Source organism: Enhydra lutris, unplaced genomic scaffold (assembly GCF_002288905.1).
Source record: "Enhydra lutris kenyoni isolate GAN:26980312 unplaced genomic scaffold, ASM228890v2 scaffoldscaffold13, whole genome shotgun sequence".
In the NCBI taxonomy this organism is placed as follows: Eukaryota; Metazoa; Chordata; class Mammalia; order Carnivora; family Mustelidae; genus Enhydra; species Enhydra lutris.
In genome coordinates, this window is record NW_019154097.1 from 57128848 (window position 1) to 57142399 (window position 13552).

The 13552-nt window shown below is 37.4% G+C and overlaps 1 protein-coding gene and 1 pseudogene across 1 annotated transcript in view; one reads left to right on the forward strand and one right to left on the reverse strand.

Annotated features, from left to right (window-relative positions):
• Positions 1 to 13552, forward strand: part of LOC111146327 (ATP-binding cassette sub-family A member 3-like) — a 195964-nt gene that overhangs the window by 101469 nt on the left and 80943 nt on the right. The window lies entirely within an intron of this gene.
• Positions 7188 to 7521, reverse strand: LOC111146328 (annotated as a pseudogene).

A 13552-nucleotide genomic window follows, 5' to 3' on the forward strand; every position in this document is an offset into this window, starting at 1 on the left:
TTGTTGATTGTTTCCTTTGCTGTGCAGAAGCTTTTTACCTTGATGAAGTCCCAGTACTTCACTTTTGCTTTTGTTTCCATTTCTCAGCCACAGCCAAGGTCAAAGAGGTTGCTGCCTGTATTTTCCTCTCATATTTTGATAGTTTCTTGTCTCCCATTTAGGTCTTTATCCATTTTGAATTTATTTTTGTATGCGGTGTGAGAAAGTGGTCCAGTTTCATTTTTCTGCGTGTGACTGTCCAGTTTTCCCATTATCATTTGTTGAAGAGACTGTCTTTTGTCCACTGGATATTCTTTCCTGCTTTGTCAAAGATTGGTTGACCATATAGTCATATGGGTCCATTTATGACTTTTCTATTCTGTTCCATTGGTCTATATGTCTGTTTTTGTGCCAGTATCATACTGTGTTGATGACTACAGTTTTAAAATATAGCTTGAAATCTGGAGTCATGATGCCTCAAGTTTTGTTTTTCTTTTTCACAATCATTTTAACTCTTTGGGCTCTTTTCTGTTTCCATACAAATTTTAGGGTTGTTTGTTCTAGCTCTCTGAGACATGCTGGTGGCATTTTGATAGAGATTGCATTAAATGTGTATATTGCTTTGGGTAGTATAGATGTTTTAAGTGTTTGTTCCTCCAATCCATGAGTATGGAATGCTTTTCCATTTCTTTGTGTCCTCTTCAATTTCTTTCACAAGTGTTCCGTAGTTTTCAGAGTACAGATCTTTTAATTCTTTTGTTAGGCTTGTTCCTAAGTATCTTATTCATTTTAGTGCAGTTGTAAACAGGATTTTCTTGTTTTCTTTTTTCCTGCCTCATTATTGGTGTATAGAAATGCAACAGATTTCCATGTATTGACTTTATATCCTGGACTTTATTGAATTTGTGTATTAGTTCTAGCAATTTTTTGGTGGGGTCTTTTAGGTTTTCTACATAGAGTATCATGACGCTAGCTGTAGGTCTTTCATATATGGCCTTTGTGATGTTGAGGTACATTCTTTCTATCTCTACTTTGTTGAGGGTTTTTATCAAGAATGGATACTGTATTTTGTCAAATGCTTTTTCTGCATCTTTTGAGAGGATCATTTGATTCTTATCCTTTCTTGTATTAATGTGTTGTAACGGGTTGATTGAATTGTGAATATTGAACCAGCCCTGCTACAAATCTGATTCATATTCCCTTATCGGCCAAGGACTTTTTTCCCCCATGCTGCTTTCAGGATTCTTTCCTTATCTGTGTATTTGTGAATTTGACTATGATATGCCTTGGTGATGGCCATATTTTGTTGAATTTAATGGGAGTTCTCTGTACTTCTTGGATTTTGAGGTCTGCGTCCTTCCCCAGATTAGGGAAGTTTTCAGCTATAATTTTCTCAAGTTAACCTTCTCCCCCTTTTTCTCACTTTTCATCTTCTGGGACACCTATGATGTGAATGTTATTCCATTTTAATAAGTCTCTGAGTTCCTGAAATCTACCTTCATCATCCATTACCTTTGTTTCTCTCTTCTTTTGAACTTCATTTTTTCATAGTTATATCTTCTATAATACTGATTCATTCCTCTGATTCATCCATCCTTGTTGTTATGGCATCCATTTGGGTTTGTATTTTTAATTTAGGCTTGACTGGATTTTAGGTCCTTTATCTCTGTAATAAAGGATTCTATGGTGTCTTCTATGCTTTTGAAAGTCCATCTAGTATCCTTATAATTGTTCTTTTAAAATCTATTTCAGACATCTTACTTATATCTGTATTGATTAAATCTCTAGCCATCACATCTTCCTGGTCTTTCTTTAGGGGTGAATTCCTCCATCTTGTCATTTTGGAGGTCAGAAAGAAAGAAAGAAAAGAAAAATTTTTTAATTAAAAATAAATAAATAAAAGAAGCTAGGTATGTTTTGGTCTGCTTGTTGAGACAATCTTGAGAAAAAAAAGAAAGAAAAAATAAAAATTAAAAAATAACAAAAAATACAATAAAACAAAATTTAAAAATTTAAACAAAAATTTAAATTTTAAATTTAAAAATTTAAAAAACAAAAATTTAAAATTTAAAAATTGTTCAGAAAACAAACAAAAACCCAAAAGAAGCTAGATCCTGTTTCCCACAAAACTGAAGCTTTGTCACATTCTGTAATCAATAGTGTTGGTGCATGGAGAGGTTTGTGCTAGTCTTCTGGGTGAGGGGTCTGCTGCTCCAATTCTTTGGTGGATTTGTCCTAGTGGAGATGCACCAGGAGGGCTCAGCAGGGTGCGGCTTGGTATAGCAGCTCCATTGTCCACTTGGTGGCTCTGTTAAGCAAACTGAGGTTGATCATTGCTGGTGGAAAAGGTCATAAAATGGCTTCTCCCCCCAAAATAAATAAATAGATGGATAATAGATAGATAGATAGATGATAGATAGATAGATAGATAGATAGATAGATAGATAGATAAATGGCTTTGTCCAGCTTTCTTGTCTCCCCAGCGGGAAGTTCTGCCCACAGCTCTTCAGGAAGCCCTCAGAGATGTGCAAAGAGTCACCCTTCCTGTGTCAGATCCCTGCCTTCACCCTGTCCTTGACTGAGCTGTCCGCCTGCCAAGTGGTACAGTACTCCTGTGTTTTATCTCAGGGACTTCTCTGTTTCAAAACCCCACACTTCAGAAACCCCCTCCACAAGGACGGTGCTGATCCTCGCAGGGAGGGCCTCCCTCCAGTACTGGTTTATCTCAGAAACAGTCTGTGGTAAATTTTAACACACAGCCAGGTTTTGCTACCCTCAGCTGGTGTCTTGTTCCTTTACTGGTGAATCCTGCAGCTCAGTGGCACCCACAGGAGATGTTGCCCATGCAGAGGCCATATCAACTCTACCAAATGCACTCCAACCAGGGGAATCGCTTCTCCCTGTGCAACTCAGAGGATCCTCAGACCGGGCTGGGGCTCCACCCTGCTTTCCCGCAGGAGGACCACCAGGCACAACCCTGGCTATGGTGCTGACCTCCCAAGCTTCAGACTGCATGCTGTGCTGTTTTTAAAAACTGGTGGTATTGAAGCCCTCTCCTTTTTCCCATTCACTGGTTTTGGGGAACACTTTTCTTGTGCAGTCTCCTGTGTGTTTTCAGTCTTGTCTTTTCTTTTTTTTTCCTTCATTCTTTATCTCTCTCATTCTCTCCTGCTACTACCTCCCTTATCAGGGCTCCCTCCCCTGTGCAGCGCCCGTGGTTCTTTTCTCCCATGAATCAATTCTTCACAGTTCCTATCTTCCACCAGTTGTTTTTACTGTTTACAGAGGTGCAGCTTTGTTTTCTGAGACTTCCAATCGATTTCTTGGGTGTCCAGAATTATTTAATATTCATCTAGCTGTGTTCAAGGAAGGAGGCAAGCTTTGGGTCCCCCTCTCCTCCACCATCTTAACCCTGGGCCCTCCTCATTTTTAATAGGATTACTTTGTTTCCTTGGTGTTAATTTGTTTAAGTTCTTTATATATTTTGGGTATTAAACCCTTATCAGACAAAACATTTGCAATTATCTTCTCCCATTCAGTAGGTTGCCTTTTTGTTTTATTGATTGTTTCCTTTGCTGTACAGAGGTTTTTATTTTGGTTTGTCCCAATAATTTATTTTTGCTTTGTTTCCCTTGCCAGAGGAGACATATCTAGAAAAATGTTCCCAAGACTGATGTCACAGAGATTACTGCCTATATTTTCTTCTAGCAGTTTTACAGTTTCTGGTCTTACATTTAGGTCTTTAATGCATTTTGAGTTTATTTTTGTTTATGGTGTAAGAAAGTGGTCCAGTTTCATTCTTTTACATGTAGCTGTCTAGTTTTCCCAGCACAATTATTCAAGAGACTGTCTTTTCCCCATTGTATATTCTTGCTTCCTTTGTCATAGATGAATTGACCATATGAGAGTGGGTTTATTTCTAAGCTTTCTATTCAGTTCTGTTCTATTCCATTGACCTACATGTCTGTTTTTGTGACAGTACTGTACTGTCTTGATTACTACAGCTTTTTAGTATATTATGAAATCTAGGATTATGATACCTCCAGCTTTGTTCTTCTTTCTCAAGATTGCTTTTGCTATCTGGGGTCTCTTGTGGTTCCATACAAATTTTAGGATTATTTGTCCTAGTTTTGTGGAAAATGTCATTGGTATTTTGGTAGGGATTTCATTGAAACTGTACGTTGCTTTGGTTAGTATTGACATTTTAATAATATTAATTCTTCCAGTCTGTGAGCATGGAATACCTTTCCATTTGTTTGCATCCTCCTTAATTTTTTTTCTTCTTTTTTTTTTTTATTATGTTCAATTAACCAACAGTACATCTTTGGTTTTTGATGTAGTATTTTATACCTTTCAGAGTACAGGTCTTTCACCTCCTTGGTTAAGTTTATTTCTAAGTATTTTATTACTTTGGATGGAATCATAAATGGGATTGTTTTCTTAATTTCTCTTTCTGCTACCTCATTATTACTGTAAGGGATATATATAGATCTGTCATATACAGATTTCTGTATATTAATTTTGTATCCTCTGACTTTACTGAATTCATTTATCAGTTCTAATAGTTTTTTGGTGCAGTCTTTAGGGTTTGCTATATATAGTTTTAGGTTATCTGCAAATAATGGAAGTTTAAGACTTCCTTACCAATTTGGATGCCTTTTTTTTTTTGTTGTTCTCTGACTGATGCAGCTAGAACTGCTAGTCCTATGTTGAATAAAAGTAGTGAGAATGAACTTCCTTGTCTTGTTCTTGATCTTAAAGGAAAAGCTGTCCATTTTTCACTATTGATTATAATGTTAACTCTGAGTTTTTCATAAATGGCCTTTATGATGTTGAGCTATGTTCCCTCTAAACCCACTTTGTTGAGATTTTTTATTGTGAAATCATGTTGTATTTTTTCAAATGCTTTTTCTGCATCTATTGACATGATCATGTGGTTTTTATTCTCTCTGTTATTAATGTAATGTGTCACATTGATTTGCAAATATTGAACCACACTTGCATCTCTGGAAAAAATCTTTCTTGTGAAGAATGATTTTTCAAATGTATTGTTGTATTTGGTTTTCTAATATTTTGTTGAGGGTTTTTTCACCTATGTTCATCAGAGATATTGGGCTATACTTTTCTTTTTTTGTAGTGTCTTTCTCTGATGCTGGTATCAGGGTAATGTTGGCCTCATAAAATGAATTTGGGAGTTTTCTGTTCTCTTCTGTTTTTTGGAATAACTTGAAAAGAATAGGTGTTAACCCTTCTTTAAATGTTCAGCATAATTCACCTGTAAAGCCATCTTTTGCTTATTAAGGGTTTTTTGATACCTTACTCAACTTCATTACTAGTAATCTCTCAGTTCAAATGTTTATTTCTTCCTGATTCAGCTTTAGAAGATTATGTTTTTAGGAATTTATCTAGAAATTCTTATAGGTTGTCCTGTTTATTGGCATACGGTTTTCAAGGTATTCTCATATGCTTTGTATTTCTATGATGTCAGTTGTTGTTGAGTCTAGGTAAAGATTTATCACTTTTCAAAGAATCAGCTTCTGGTTTCATTAATCTTTTCCATTTCTTTTAGTCTCTGTTTCATTTATTTCTGCTCTAATGTTTGTTATTTTTTTCTACTAGCTTTGCACTTCAATCTTATTTTTGTAGCTTTCTTAGATACAATGTTAGGTTATTTATTTGAGATTTTCTTCTTTCTTGAGGTAGACGTGTAATGCTATACACTTCCTTCTTAGAACTGCTTTTGCTGTGTCACAAAGATTTTGGACTGTTGTGTATTCATTTTTTTTTTGGTCTCCATGTATGTTTAAATTTTCCCTTTGATTTCCTGTTTGGCCCATTCATCATTTAGTAGCATGTTGTTTACCCTCCTTTTATTTGTGTTCTTTCCAGATTTTTTCTTGTGATTGATTTCTAATTTCATGCCATTTTGATCAGAGAAGATGCTTGATATGATTTCAGTTTCTTAACTTTATCAGGTTTTGATTTATGGCCTAATATGTGATCTGTTCTGGATAATGTTCCATGTGCTTTTAAAAAGAATATGTATTCTATTGTTTGGGGATGGAATATTCTGTATATATCTGTTAGGTCCATCTGATCTAATGTGTAATTCAAAGCCACTGTTTCCTTGTTGCTTTTCTGCCTAGATGATCTATCTACCCATTGATGTGAATGGGATATTAAAGTTCCCTAGAATTATTGTATTACTGTCCATTTCTCACTTTATGTCTATTAATAATTGTTTTATGTATTTAAATGCTTCTATAATGGGTATGTAAATATTTTAATCACAATAGACATTTATTTAAAGTAATACATTTGTAGCTCAAATAGTTCCAAATTGTATGAGTCAGGTTTATCCAACTTATTTTTTTTAACTTTATTTTTTTTCAGTGTTCCAAGATTCATTATTTATGCATCACACCCAGTGTTCAATGCAATACGTGCCCTCCTTAATACCCACCACCAGGCTCACCCAACCCTCTACCCTCTTTCCCTCCAAAACCCTCAGTTTGTTTCTCAGAGTCCACAGTCTCTCTTGGTTTGTCTCCCCCTACGATTTGCCCAACTCACTTCTCCTCCCCTCCTCCCAATGTCCTCCATGTTATTCCTTATGCTCCACAAGTAAGTGAAACCATATGATAATGGACTCTCTCCATTTGACTTATTTCACTCAGCGTAATCTCCTCCAGTCCTGTCCATGTTGATACAAAAGTGGGTACTCATCCTTTCTGACGGAGGCATAATATACCATTGTATATATGGACCATATCTTCTTTATCCATTCATCTGTTGAAGGGCATCTTGACTCTTTCTACAGTTTGGCGACAGTGGCCATTGCTGCTATGAACACTGGGGTACAGATGGCCCTTCTTTTCACTACATCTGTATCTTAGGGGTAAATACCCAGTAGTGCAATTGCAGGGTTATAGGGTAGCTCTATTTTTAATTTCTTAAGGAATCTCCACACTGTTTTCCAAAGTGGCTGCAACAACTTGCATTCCCACCAACAGTGTAAGAGGGTTCCCCTTTCTCCACATCCTCTCCAACACTTGTTGTTTTCTGTATTGTTAATTTTGGCCATTCTAACTGGTGTAAGGTGGTATCTTGATGTGGTTTTGATTTGAATCTCCCTGATGGCTAATAGGTTTATCCAACTTATTAAATATATTTGAGGACAGCTACAACCACAGATTTCAATTCCATGATTATTTCTTTGCCCATTCTTCTCTCTCTTTTCTTTCCCAAATAACTCTTTCAGATATGGATCAAGGTAGACTTTGTCTTCCTCATATTTTGTCCAATGCTTTTTAGGCAAGATACTCTGCTTCATGGTCAGGTCCATTATTCTCTTAATGTGAAACATCCTGTCATTATAAAGTTCCCAGGAAGCCTTATTAAGGTGTCTTTCATATCATCATTCTCGTATATTGTATCATCTTACATTGACACCTGTTTATTGAACCCTGCAGCATTGTAAAACCATTTTTTAATATCCTCGAGCCACTGGCTTGATGTTACTATAGCAGGACTGCACACCATTTTGACCTGAAACTGCAAGGGGCATAGATATTTACAACTGTTATATTCTCTTGTCACATGCTTCCCTTTATCATTATGTATTTCTCTTCTTTATCTTTTGCTACAGCCTATTTAAAAATCAATGATGTCTGATATAAGTACTACCATTCTGGTTTACTTTTTCTTCCACTTAACGTGTTAGATGTTTTTCTAGCCCTTCACTTTCAGTCTGTACATGTCTTTAGGTCTGAAGTGAGTCTCTTGTAGGCAGCATATAGATCTATTCAGTCACCCTTTGTCTTTTTATTGGAGCATTTACTCCATTTAATTTAAAGTAACTATTGATAAGTATATATTTGTTGCCATTTTATTCATTTTTTTAGTTGCTTTTGTACTTCACTTCTTCTTTCTTCTTGTTCTTTTCCCTTATGGTTTCTTGGCTTTGTTTAGCCTTATGTTTGGATTCCATTCTCTTTATTTTTTTTTGTTTATCTGTTATAGGTCTTTTATTTGTAGTTATCATTGCTATTACATTCATATATAACATCTTATGTGTGTAGAAGTCTATATTAATTTGATGGTTGCATAAGTTTGAACACATTCAAAAAGCACTAAATTTTTACCTCTCCCTATGTCTTCATGTATACAATGTGCATATGTTACATTGTTATATTTTGTGCATCCCTTGGACTGATTTTTGTAGACATAATTGGTTACTACTTTTACGTTTTAAACTCCATACTGGCTTTATAAGTGATTGATATACTACCTTTATTATATATTTATTTTTTCCTGTGAAATTTTTTTCTTTTTGTAATTTTCTTCTAGTTATGGCCTTTTCTTTCCACTGAAGGAATTCCCTTTAACATTTCTCTTGTAAGGTTTATTTAGTGGTGATGAACTCTTTGAACTTTTGCTTTTATCTCTCCTTTTATTCTGAATGATAACCTTGCCAGGTAGAGTATTCTTGGTTGCAGGGTTTTTTCCTTTCAATGCTTTGAATATATTATGCCCCTCCCTTCTGGCCTGCAAGTTTCTGCAAAAAATCAGCTGATAGCCTTATGGGCTATTTCTTGTATGTAACTGTTTTCATTTTTCTTGCTGCTTTTTTTTTGTTTGTTTGTTTTAGAGATTTTATTTACTTATTTGACAGCCAGATATCACAAGTAGGCAGAGAAGCTGGGCGGGGGTTAGGGGGAAGCAGGCTCCCTGCTGAGCAGAAAGCCCAACTTGGGGCTCGATTCCAGGACCCTGAGATCATGACCTGAGCTGAAGGCAAAGGCCCAACCCACTGAGCCACCCAGGTGCCCCTTTCTTGCTGCTTTTAAAATTCTCTTTATCATGACTTTTTGTTATTTTAATTATGTTTTGTCCTGGTATAGGCCTACTTGGGTTAATCTTGTTAGGGGATATCTGAACTTCCTCAATCCAGCTGTTTGTCTCCTCCCTTCCTTAGGGAAGTTTTTAGCTATTATTTCCTCAATAAATTTTCTGCCTTCTCGCTCTCTTTTCCTTCTGATATGATATGAATGTAATTGTGTTTGATGATGTCAACAGAGTCCCCTTAACTTAAACTCATTTCTTATTTTATGTTTTCCTTTTAGCTGTTTGGCATGGTTGGTCTCCAGGACCCTATCTTTCATCTCACTGATTCATTTTTCTGCATCTTCTAATCTGCTGTTGATTTCCTTTGGTGTACTTTTTATTTCAGTTATGGAATTCTTCAGCTCTAACTAGTTCTTTTTTTTTTTAATTTTTATTTCTTTTCAGCATAACAGTGTTCATTGTTTTTGCACTGCACCCAGTGCTCCATGCAATCTGTGCCCTCTCTAATACCCACCACCTGGTTCCCCCAACCTCCCACCCCCCACCCCTTCAAAACCCTCAGATTGTTTTTCAGAGTCCATAGTCTCTCATGGTTCACCTCCCCTTCCAATTTCCCTCAACTCCCTTCTCTCCATCTCCCCTTGTCCTCCATGCTATTTGTTATGCTCCACAAATAAGTGAAACCATATGATAATTGACTCTGCTTGACTTATTTCACTCAGCATAATCTCTTCCAGTCCCGTCCATGTTGTTACAAAAGTCGGGTATTCATCCTTTCTGGTGGAGGCATAATACTCCATAGTGTATATGGACCACATCTTCCTTATCCATTCGTCTGTTGAAGGGCATCTTGGTTCTTTCCACAGTTTGGCAACTGTGGCCATTGCTGCTATAAACATTGGGGTACAGATGGCCCTTCTTTTCACTACATCTGTATCTTGGGGTAAATACCCAGTAGTGCAATTGCAGGGTCATAGGGAAGCTCTATTTTTAATTTCTTGAGGAATCTCCACACTGTTTTCCAAAGTGGCTGCACCAACTTGCATTCCTGCCAACAGTGTAAGAGGGTTCCCCTTTCTCCACATCCTCTGCAACACATGTTGTTTCCTGTCTTGCTAATTTTGGCCGTTCTAACTAGTGTAAGGTGGTATCTCAGTGTGGTTTTAATTTGAATCTCCCTGATGGCTAGTGATGATGAACATTTTTTCATGTGTCTGATAGCCATTTGTATGTCTTCCTTGGAAAAGTGTCTGTTCATGTAATCTGCCCATTTTTTGATATGGTTATCTGTTTTGTGCATGTTGAGTTTGAGGAGTTCTTTTTAGATCCTCGATATCAACCATTTGTACTGTCATTTGCAAATATCTTCTCCCATTCTGTGGGTTGCCTCTTTGTTTTGCGGAACAGAAGCTTTTGATCTTGATGAAGTCCCAAAAGTTCATTTTTGCTTTTGTTTCCTTTGCCTTTGGAGACTTATCTTGAAAGAAGTTGCTGTGGCTGATATCGAAGAGGTTACTGCCTATGTTCTCCTCTAGGATTCTGATGGATTCCTGTCTCACGCTGAGGTCTTTTACCCATTTTGAGTTTATCTTTGTGTATGGTGTAAAAGAATGGTGGATTTTCATTCTTCTACATATAGCTGTCCAGTTTTCCCAGCACCATTTATTGAAGAGACCATTAATCAAGATAAAGAGTCATATTCATATGGATACATTAATAGTATGAGATCTTAACACACCTCTCTCAGAAATAGACAGATCATCGAAGCAGAAAATCAATAAAGAAACAAGAGCATTGAATGACACATTGGACCATATGGACCTCATAGATATATACAGAACATCCCACCCTAAAACAACAGAATACTCATTCTTCTCAAGTGCCCATGGAACCGTCTCAAGAATAGACCACATACTAGGTCACAAATCAGGACTCAACCAATACCAAAAGACTAAGATTATTCCCTGCATATTCTCAGATCACAGTGCTTTGAAACTGGACTCAATCACAAGGAAAAGTTCGGAAGGAACTCAAACACCTGGAGGCTAAAGACCACCTTGCTTAAGAATGCTTGGATCAACCAGGAGATCAAAGAAGAACTTAAAAAATTCATGGAAACCAATGAGAATGAAGATACTTCGGTCCAATACCTATGGATACAGCAAAGGCCATCCTAAGGGGGAAATACATAGCCATCCAAGCCTCCCTCAAAAAAATTGAAAAATCCCGAATACACCAGCTGTCTCTACACCTTAAATAACTGGAGAATCAACAACAAATCAAACCAACTCCACATGTAGGAAGGGAAATAATCAAGATTAGAGCAGAGATCAATGAGGTAGAAACCAGAGATACAGTAGAACGTATCAATGAAACTAGAAGCTGGTTTTTTGAAAGAATCAATAAGATCAATAAACCATTGGCCACACTAATCCAAAAGAAAAGAAAGAAAGCCCAAATTAATAAAATTATGAATGAAAAGGGAGAGATCTCAACTAACACCAAGGAAGTAGAAACAATCATCAGAAGTTATTAACTAGTTCTTTTTTATATGTATGTCTCTCTGTTGAGTTTCTCACTGAGTTCAACTCTTTTCTCAAGTCCAGTGAGTACTTTTATAACCATTACTTTAAATTCTTTATCAGACATATTGCTTATCTCAGTTTCATTTAGCTCTTTTGCTGTGATTTCATCTTGTTCTTTCATTTGGGACACATTCCTCTGTCTCCTCATTTTGTTTAACTCTCTGTACTTGTTTCTATTAGGGGGATCGGCTACATCTCCTACTTTTGAAAGAACTGGCCTTGTGTAGAAAAGTCTTGTGGTGCCCTGTAGTTCAATGCTTACTGGTATCCAGAACCAGGCACTCCACCTAGGTTTTCTGTTTGGGTGGCAAGTAACCTTCTGCTATGGCTGAGCCACCTTTGCCTTCAGCCCATTTGGTTGAAATGAACTGCTTCACCTGCTTTTTGCACACTGGGCAGAGTTTGTTCTCTGTGCTTTTGAGGGGCTTGTTTGAGGCTACAGTGGGCCCTTAGGTGGGCTGGTTCAGCAGTTAGCCTACTTGTCTGCAATTTGTTTCCCTGTCACAGTTTTGGGCACACGAAATGGCAAGATTTTTCCCCATGTGACCAACAAAGTCTTCCACTGTTGGTTAGCCAGAAGTCAGACTAGACATCTGTAATTAGACTTTCTGCCAATAGCTGCAGGCATACTAAATGGCAGGGCTTTCTTCCTGCAAGGCCAGCTAAAAAGCTCTGCTGCTGGAACTTGAGGTATACTGGTACATGGGGTTATCTCCCCTCACCTCCAGCATAGGAGTCACTTTAGAGTGGTGCCATTCCCTGTTGGGGCTTCTTGTAGACTGTGGTGGGGGCAGGAGCTGCTCTTTGGGGGGACATCTGCTGAAGTGGATGGGTTGGAGAGGGCACATCAACAAGGAATGCTGGAATGGCATGTATGGTGTTAGCAAGATAAATGAAGAGGGTTGTCTGGTTCTCAAAATTGTCCAGGTATATAGGCTACAGAGGGAAGAAAAATGTTGCCCACCAAGACTTTTGTTCTTAAAGAAATCTCCTGAAGATGCTCCCACTTTTAGGGCAAGTTCTGAGATCAGAAAATAAGTCTCTTTCATGTACGTCTGAGACACGTTTCAATCTGCAGCTTCTGTGCTGTGTCCCAGACTGAGTTATTTACTATGCTGACTCTTTAAGGTTAGGGACTCCATTTCCTTTTGCCCTCCTATTCTCCCAGAGTTAAATCACCTGGCCTTAAGCCCCACCAATTTTCAAAGCTCCTAACGTTAAACCCACTTGTTTTCAAAGCCAGATTTTATAGGAACTCATCTTTCCTGTGTGGATCCCCAGTGCCTGAGGTGCCTGATGGGGGATCTGATCCTCTCACTTCTCCAGGTTTCTTGTGTCTCTCCTATTTGTGGTTAGTCTCTCCAGGGGTTTGCTTCCCAACAGTGTCTCCACCCCTCTTAACCTCTTCAATGTGGCCTCCTCTCTATGATTAACTGTGGTGAAGCCCAATTTTTAACCAAGTCATTTCTTTATCATTATTGAGTTTTATAATATTTCTATATATCCTTGATATTAATCCCTTATAAGATACATGATAGGCAAACATTTTCTCTCTGTTGAATTTTTACTGTTTATGTTGTCTTTTTAAGTTTATTATTGTAGTTATTATTGTTTATTATTGTATTATTGTAACTGACATGTAACATTATGTTAGTTTCAGGTGTATACCATAACAATTGGACAATTCTCTATACTACTCAGTGCTAACCACAATAAATGTAGTCCTCATCTGTCACCATAAAATGTTATTAACAATATTACTTACTATATTCTTTATGATGTACTTTTCTTTTTTTTATTTTTTATAAACATATATTTTTATCCCCAGGGATACAGGTCTGTGAATCGCCAGGTTTACACACTTCACAGCACTCACCATAGCACATACCCTCCCCAATGTCCATAACCCCACCCCCCCCTTCTAATCCCCCTCCCCCCATCAACCCTCAGTTTGTTTTGTGAGATTAAGAGTCACTTATGGTTTGTCTCCCTCCCAATCCCATCTTGTTTCATTTACTCTTCTCCTACCCCCTTAACCCCCCCATGTTGCATCTCCTCTCCCTCATATCAGGGAGATCATACGATAGTTGTCTTTCTCCGACTGACTTATTTCGCTAAGCATGATACCCTCTAGTTCCATC